Source organism: Dipodomys ordii, unplaced genomic scaffold (genome assembly GCF_000151885.1).
Source record: "Dipodomys ordii isolate 6190 unplaced genomic scaffold, Dord_2.0 Scaffold153, whole genome shotgun sequence".
NCBI lineage: Eukaryota > Metazoa > Chordata > Mammalia > Rodentia > Heteromyidae > Dipodomys > Dipodomys ordii.
In genome coordinates, this window is record NW_012267369.1 from 600,266 (window position 1) to 609,520 (window position 9,255).

Below are 9,255 nucleotides of genomic sequence, written 5' to 3' on the forward strand. Positions count from 1 at the left end.
GGCGCTGCCGGCAGAGCCCCGGTCCAGGCTGAGCACACACGCACACACATGCACCCTCCACCACGGTCCTGGGAAGGGTGCTGCCGGCAGAGCCCCGGTCCAGGCTGAGCACACACGCACACACATGCACCCTCCACCACGGTCCTGCGAAGGGCGCTGCCGGCAGAGCCCCGGTCCAGGCTGAGGCTGTGTGCACACACGCACACACGCACACACGCACCCTCCACCACGGTCCTGGGAAGGGCGCTGCCGGCAGAGCCCCGGTCCAGGCTGAGGCTGCGCTGGCTTCCTCCAGGGGGGAGTGTTCACTGAGTCACTAGAAACTGCCGGGGACTCGTCCACCCTCCCACATGTTCACACCAGTGTGGCTTCGAGGAAACGTACTGTGCACCATGGGTGATCACCTGAAGCTACGCAGACTCAAGGTTTCCTGCTCTGGCCACCAGCAGCTCGGCATACTTTTTTTTTTTTTTTGGTCCGTCATGGGGCCTTGAACTCAGGGCCTGGGCGCTGTCCCTGTGCTCTTCAGCTCAAGGCTAGCGCTCTACCACTTGAGCCACAGCACCACTTCTGGCTTTCTGAGTGGTTTATTGGAGATAAGAGTCTCATGGACTTTCCTGCTGGGGCTGGCTTTGAACCATGATCCTCAGATCTCAGCCTCCTGAGTAGCTAGGATGACAGGCATGATCTGCCAGTGCCTGGCCTTGGCATACTTTTACATATTTATGTCACCTGCTGGGCAGGAGTGACTCACGCCTGGCATCCCAGCTACTCAGGAGGCTGAGGTCTGAGGATCGTGGCTCACAGCCAGCCCAGGCAAGGAAATCTGTGAGACCCTTATCTCCAATTAATCCCACAAAAAGCTGGAAGTGGAGATGTGGCTCCAGTGGTAGGGCACCACGCTTGAGCCAAAAAAGCTCAGGGGCAGCAAGCAGGCCCTGAGTTCACGCTCCAGAAAATAAGGGCAGAAACCTAGAGGAGAAAGAGAAGGGATACGATGCAGAGAGGGCCCGGACGCCTGGGGGCGGGCGCGAGCCAGGCTGGTCTGGGACAGGTAAGGATTTGCTTTTAGTACTTTACTTCCTGGGTTATGTGATCATCCATGCTTCACCTCCCTGCCGTGGAACCACCGTCTCGTCCATTGGAGATCAAAACCCAGGAGCCAGGCTGTGCCGACTGCTGCGGTGCGCCCGCACGGCCGGGCCTGCCTGGCCAGGAGGACCCAGCGGGGCATGCATGCATGCACACGTAGATGTCTGTGCTGCATCTAATCCATCTGCCTCCAATGCACTCAACCACGCACCTATCAGCCTTCTGCCCATCTAGCCACTAGTCCACCTACCATTCACTTTCCACTTAACATCTATTTACTGACTCTAATCTATGTAATGCCTGTATACCCAATCCTTCCAACCATCTATCCAGGGGCTGGGAAGGTGGCTCAGTGGTAGGGCGCTTGCCTTGTATGCATGAGGCCCTGGGTTCGATTCCTCAGCACCACATAAGCAGAACAAGCTGAAAGGGGTGCTGTGACTCAAGTGGTAGAGAGCTTGCCTTGAGCTAAAGAGCTGAGGCACAGCGCCCAGGCCCAGAGTTCAGGTCCACGACCGGCAAAAAAAAAAAAACCCAACCATCTTTCCATCCATCCAGCACTCCATCCATCCATCCGGCCAGCCATCCAACAGTCTATCCAGCCAGCCAGCCAGCAGTCCATCTATCTATTCATCCATCCATCCATCCAACAGTCTATCCATCCATCCATCCATCCATCCATCCATCCATCCATCTGGCCAGCCATCCAACAGTCTAAGCAGCCAGCCAGCCAGCCAGCAGTACATCCACCCATCCATCCATCCATCCATCCATCCATCCATCCATCCATCCATCTATCCATCCATCCAACAGTCTATCCAGCCAGCCAGCCAGCAGTCCATCCATCCATCCATCCATTCAGCAGTCCATCTATCCATTCATTCAGCAGTCCATCCATCCATCCAGCAGTCTATCCAGCCACCCAGCCAGCAATCAGTCCAGCCATCCATCCATCTATCCATCCATCCATTCAGCAGTCCATCCATCCATCCATCCATTCATCCATCCATCCGTCTATCCACCCAGCCAGCCAGCCAGCAATCAGTCCATCCATCCATCCATCTATCCATCCATCCATCTATTCATCCATCCATTCAGCAGTCCATCCATCCATCCACCCGTCTATCCAGCCAGCCAGCCAGCCAGCAATCAGTCCATCCATCCATCCATCCATCCAGCCAGCCAGCCAGCCTGCAGTCCATCCATCCATTCATCAATCCATCCATTCAGCAGTCCATCCATCCATCCATCCAACAGTCTATCCAGCCAGCCAGCCAGCAGTCCGTCCATCCATCCATCCGTCCATCCATCCAGCCAGCCAGCCAGCCAGCCCACAGTCTATCCATCCACCCACTTTTCATCAGTCATCCACCTAGCCCATCCAACATCTATTTATCTGTCAATCTGGAATTCATCTATATACTTGTGTTTCTGTGCATCTATGTGTATTTTTGTATCTATATGTAACCATCTGTATCTGTGTTGAACTGAACATGACTCCACACTGGATTCTTCTTTACCTTGGTGACACATCCCAGAACGTGCAGTCATTTTTACATCCTCTCTTTTTTTGTTGCTGTTAGCATTGTTTTTGTTTTGAGACAGGGTCTTGCTATGTTTCCCAGCTGGCCTTGACTCCATGAGCCTCCTCCCTTCACTTCCTGAGTGTGCTGGATTTCTGGCGTGCACCACCACTACCAGCTTTTCCTGTCTTTTTATAGCTTGATAGTTCCTTCATTTCCCCTGAATAGTACTCCACTGAAAGATGAACTGCCTTCCATCCATTCACCTACTCATGATCTTGGTTGCTTCTGAGTTTTGCCAATTACAAGTAAAGCATATAAACCTTTATGTGCAAGTTTTGGTGTGCATAAACTTTCAACTAATGTGTGTAAATACCTAGGAGTACAAAATTGCAGGTTTAGATAGTGACACCACGTTTAGCTTGGTCAGTAATGGCCAGCCCTCTTCCCAAGTTGCGGCACCATTCTGAGCTCCCCGCGTGGACGGGGGTCCCTCCCCAGCCGGGGACCCCGATGCGGAGGGGGCCCCCCTCTGCTTCAGGTCGTGGCGTCCACACCCTGCTCTCAGCCATTCCAGTAGGGGTTTGGTTGAAGTCACTTTGCTGTTGTATTTGCACTCCTAGTGATGGGTGCTGCCGTGCCTCTGCGTCTCTGCATGTGCTGAGTTGTTGCAACTTTTTTGCTGTAGTTTGGTTTTTCCATCATCTTCCAATAGCTGCACAAAGAGGTTTACTTCAACGTGCCCACCATGTGCTTTCCACACTCTGACCAGAGTGGCCCCTCCAGCTTCCTTCCCCCACCATCAGCCCCATCCCCATCCATCCCCGCACCTTCCGGAGCTCCACTGTCATGGCCGTACCCTGAGCATCGTGACTGTGTTCCCCACCATTCCCCTCTGCACTCCCCACCTGAGCCCTCGCCCTCTTCAGACAAGACCTGGGGTTCCTTGCATGATGCCGTCTGCTAATGGTTCACAGGGTTACAGCATGGAAACCTCTCCTGCACAGAGCATGCGCTAGCCAGTTTGATTGCACATGTGCATGTGTGTGTGGATATATACATACGCTTGTGTTTGGTTTATATTTTAGGTCTAACTTCCACATATGAGAGAAAACATATGTCCTTTGTCTCTCTGAGACTGTCTCGTTTCACTCCATATGAGGTTTTCCAAGTCCACCCATTTCCCTGAAAATAACGTAATGCTCTTCCTGATGGATGAGTACCTTGTACCGTATGCCACGCCACCTTGATCATGTGTGTTAAATACACTGTACTCTTACCCAGAAATAAAGTTCCCCACTTCTTTTTTTCAGTGAAATATAGTCAGCTTCCTTACAGTGGTCTTCAGTATACTTTTTTGGTGACTGTTCCTTTAAAATGTCACCGTATTTCCTGTCCCTAGGCAAATGAGATCTGTGCTCAATGGTTCAGGGTACTGGTGTAGAGAGATCTATTCATTAATTCCAATTATTTTTTTCTCCGATACCCTTGGGAAATATAGATATGTAAACATATAATTTGCAAATAATTATAATCTTGTTTCTTCACTTAGAAGAAGTAAGCCTCTTCTTTGTGGTTCATATGTGATTGAAGTCGCTGGAAATTGTAAGAAAAGGTTAACTCAGATGTCAGAAACCAGGATCCGCATTTTATTCCTGATTTCCTGGACTTCACTGTGATGGCTGTTGATTTGGGCTTCAGTTTTCAGCCTGGATGAGAAAGAATCTTCCAGTCATCCGCTTCTGTTCGCGCATGCGCGCGCACATGGGCATTGGCAAAGGAGGAGTGGAAGGTTGCGTCTTGAGACGCATTGAGTCCCATGCAAGTCCCCAGTGTGTCCTCTCCCCCGCCAGCCACACGAGTCACAAAAAAAGAAAAAAAACAGCTCTAATTTGCAGCCTGTCCTCCAGCTCTGGTGTCCAGGCGGGGAGGGGAGGGGAGGGGAGCATGGGCAGGGGAAGGGAGGGAGGGGAGGGATGAGTCGGGAAGGGATGGGAGGTGGCGAGGTCCCAGCCTCCTCCCCTGCCAGTGCAATCCTGGTGTATTTATTTACACACTTCTTAAAAGCAGCCTTGATAAGAATTCTATTATTAAATATGTGTGTCCAGGCCGGGTGGAGACGCCGCGCATCCATCTCCATCCTCCCGGGCAGAGAGAAATACACAGCCTGCAGCCATGCCCAGGACGGGAAGAAATCAATAGCGTCTGGCCGACGGAAGAGGATAAATCCAGGCTAAACAAGGCGAGACATGACTCCCGGGGCCCGCCTGGGTGAGGGGCCTCGCGGACGTTTGTGTGGCAGGGGGTTTACCCTGCCCTCAACGCTTGGGGAAGAAATCCCACATGGAAGCATCGGCTCCTCACAGGGGCCCTTCGGGCTTGGACGCGAGCCTCAGGCTCCGCCCTTCTTCGGGCCTTTTGGACATTTTGTATTTCTTACAATAAACCGTCCAGTTCCTCAGGATTTCCAGCCCTTCAGGCTCGAGTTGAATGTGGCCTGTGCCCGGCGAGCAGCACCGGGGCTGTGGTGCCTTTCTTGCGATCATTCCTCCCACGGCTTCATCGTCTGCACCAACAGGAGCGGGCCAGAGAAAAACACCTCCTTTTTTTTTATTATTTTATTTTTTTGCCAGTCATGAGGCCTGAACTCTGGGCCTGGGCGCTGTCCCTGCACTCTTCAGCTCAAGGCTAGTGCTCTACCGCTTGAGCCACAGCTCACTTCCGGTTTTCTAGTGGTTTATTGGAGATAAGAATCTCATGGAATTTCCTGCCTGAGCTGGCTTTGGGCTGGCTTTGAACTGCCATCCTCAGATCTCAGCCTCCTGAATAGCCAAGATGACAGGCGTGAGCCACCAGCACCTGGCTGGCGCCTCCATTTTGTGTGTGTGCTGGTACCGGGCTTGAACTCAGAGCCTGCCTAGGTGTGTCACTCAAGGCTTCTTCACTCAAGGCTGGCGCTCTACCATTTGAGTCACAGCTCCAATTCTGGTTTTTGGCTGGTTAATTGAAGATGACAGTCTCAGAGACATTCCCGCCCCGGCTGCAGTGAGCTGTGATCCTCAGATTTCAGCTTTGTGAGTAGCTGGGATTACAGACGTGACCGCCAGCGCCTGGCAGCAGCACTGCTTTTGCTGTGGCTCCCGGCCGCATGCCGCTCAGCTCTCGGTGCTCCTTTTCCTGGAGTCCTGTGGAGCACCTGGCTGCACCGTGCACCTTGTGTTGGCACAGGGGTCACGGGTCAAGACCTGTCCCACTACAGGTGCCGGACACAGTCCCAGGCAGCACCCGGCCTTTGGCTGGACGGCTGCAATGAGGGTTTGCTCGTTTGCTGGAGCACAGAACGTGGGGACACTCACACAGCGGCTCTGAGTAGAGACTGCGACAAAGGTGTCAACGTCCTGAACACCGATGCGCCCAGCGGCAGAGCCTCAAAGCGCACAGCCGCATGCCACCGAGCACGTGGTGGCCCAGCCCCGGGAGCCCGCACAGGGCTGAGCTGACCCCAATGCCTGGCCTCGGCGTCAGAACACTGACGTCTCTTCTTATAAAAGAGTTATTAAAAACAAACAAACAAGTCTTTCCTTACAGAAGTGATCAACTTCTTGTCTTCTAAGCTCCCAGCCTTGGACATTTTATTACGGGCCTTGGAATGTGAACTCACAGGCATGTGAGCAGGGCACCGAGCCTCCACGGCCAGAGAGTGAATAACTGGGCCTTGGGTCATCTGACAGTGTCTGGTTAATTCTACTTCCTAGTTATTTCAAGTCTTTCTGGGTATTTTAATTCTACTTATAATGTTATTATTTCCTTCCTCTTGCTTTCTTTAGCTCTGCTTTTTATAAAAAAAAAAGATGCTAAAATTGAATTCTTAGTGTATTTTCAGTTTTTCTTACTCAGAGCCTTGCAGATTTGCCATAGTAAAATGGCTGCCCCCTTGTTTAACTGTGAAGCGTTTTCATTATGGCTGGCTTTTAAAAAATTTTTAATTAGAGTCTTATTTATCTTTACCCAAGGATTTTCTTTTGCTCTTGGAAGACTGCAGATCTTTCCGAGGGAAAAACAATTAAGGTGATAAAAAGACCTTGAGGGAGTTAAATACATAAAGATAGAACTGTGTCCCTGAATGGAAAGCCCAAATCGTTCCAACGCACTCATTCTTCTGACGTTATTGTACCGTCTGATCCAGAGTCTTTGGGAAGTTGGCGTGGAAGGCTGGGGAGGAGGCCGGCGGGACCTGAGCTCGGGCGTGGAAGGCTGGGGAGGAGGCTGGTGGGGCCTGAGCTCAGGTGTGAGAGCACGAGATTCCTTGTCCAGCCTCGGGCGTCCAGCCTGGGGCGTCGGACACCGCGAGGCCAGGGCACTCCACCCAAGGCCTCATGAGCCTAGCGAGCTTCGAGGCAAAACAGACTGTCGGGCGGAGAGGCTGAGCACGTGGGGAGCACAGGACCCGGGGGCTCGGCCTCCTCCGGGCTCGGCCTCCTCCGGGCTCGGCCTCCTCCGGGCTCGGCCTCCTCCGGGCTCGGCCTCCTCCGGGCTCAGCCTCCTCTGGGCTCAGCCTCCAGGCTGGTGCCGCGTGCCAAGCGGGGTCTGGGGCATAGGATCCCCTCTGGGGGCCGCATCGGTCCCGCAACAAGGCCGTCGGCAGCCACGCACCTCCAGGAGCAGAGCGGAGGCTGCGGGTTGAAAGGTAATGAGTCAGGGTCATGTTGTGTGCAGATTCGGTTTACACAGAAACAGGCGTCTTACCGTATTTCCGAAATTAAGGACTTTGTCACTGTCTTAAACAGCTTGAGTTGATTGTAGCTCACTAGTTTGTGAGGAAAACAGTGGGTTAATTATCATCAAGGTAAATAAACATCTTTGCTGGGAAATGCTTTCCTTCCACAAACAGCTTACCAAATGTGGCTTCTTCTAATGAACACTTTCAATCTCAATGTTACAAGTCAACACTTTTTTGAAACTATTATGACAAATTTTTCAATATTACAGGAAAATGGAGCTTCCTAGCAAACAGGTGTAGGCAGAAACTCAACTTTCCGATGGCAAGACACAAAATTAGTATAGATTGAACTTAAATTTTATGGTATTCGGTATGCATATATTCCCCGAGTTCTTCTAATCCATTTAACAAGATGTAATGGCTAGTTTATTACTTGTCTTCTCAAAGCATCTGTGTCAACAGACTTGGGTTTTATTTTTAAGGTTCTTCGTTACCAGCCATGCACAGCCCGTAACGTGTTCAGATGGATTTTCTGATCAGGGCTGAGGAAAGGCCGTGTGTGTCTTTCCTCTCAGATTGCACAGTGAGGGTCTGAACACTTACGCCCAGGAGCTGGGAGGCCCGGTCCAGGGACTGCGGCACTGTCCTTGGTGCTGGCCGGGCCGGGGCGGCCCTACCGGCCTTCATCAAGGCTGACATCCTTTGGCAGTGGCTTCCATGCGGACTTCATTGCCTCTGCCCCTGGCGGGACCCTTCTCTGAATTCATTGCTTGCCTCTGTGCCCGTGCAGATCCTCTCCGCCCGTACCCTCCACCTCCGTGCCATCCAGGGAGCCTCCGTGGCAGGTCCCCTCCAACTACTCTCCCCTGCATCAGTGTCTTGACCCTTGTGCAGCAGCAGAAGGCCCGTCCTTCCTGCAAGGCCCCACCCAGGGCCAAAGCCCGAGTTAATCCTTTCCAGTTGATTCTCAGCCTTACCACCCCAGGTGCCCAGTCCCCGGGGCTCGGGGCTCCTCTGCTTGCTTCCCCTGGCACATCGCTGGGCTCACAGGGCGTGGGGCAGAGTACGTGAAGCCGGGCAGGTGCGTGGGCATCCTCACCCGTCCACACCCTGACAGGGGGTCCCTGTGCCTCTGGCAGGGATCCTGCACTGCCCAGGTGTAAATTAAGGAATAATAGACCCGCAGGAGCCTGAGCCTTCGATGGCGGGGAGAGTGTTTGTCTGCTAAGAAGCAATTTCGGCAAAAATTAACTCCATTTCAACAGAAAGAGTGAGTCTTGGCATAAGCTGGCCAATCCCAGTGGACGATAAAATTACTTCATCAAAGCTCTGCTTGCTGAAATTAACCAAGCGAACACTCCGGGATCCTGGTGAGATACAAGAAGTAACTAGGTTTTAATGAGCAAAAATAGCTTCTTAGAAAAAGTGAGAAAACTGAGCCACAGGCCACCTCCAGCCCCTGCGCACGGGGCCTGCCTCACGGACAGAGCCGCACGTGGCCTGAGCACCGGCAATCTCTCGCCGCCATTGGCTGAGCCCCTCAGATGTGTTCTTGTCCAGCAATGTCCTGTCCTCATGGTCTGCCATACTGAGTCCACCCTTGACGATGGTCTCCAGCCCCGGGGTCCTCTGCAGCAGTTCTCTCTGGACGTCCTCAGGACTGTGGGACAGCACACTGTCCACCTTCACCCTGTCCTCTGTCCTCTGTTTCCCACCTGTCACCCCAGCCAACTGTCATCAGGGGTGAGTGTGCCATCAGGCCTGTGACCTCGGCCCCTGTATGCCAAAGAGCCTGGCCACAGCCTCCCCATAACCTAGAGATTTCCTGACCACTTACCTGTGTCACTCAGGGCTTGGTCAAGCAGACAGGATGGATGGGTGGATGGGTGGGTGGATGGATGGATGAATGGGTGGGTGGGT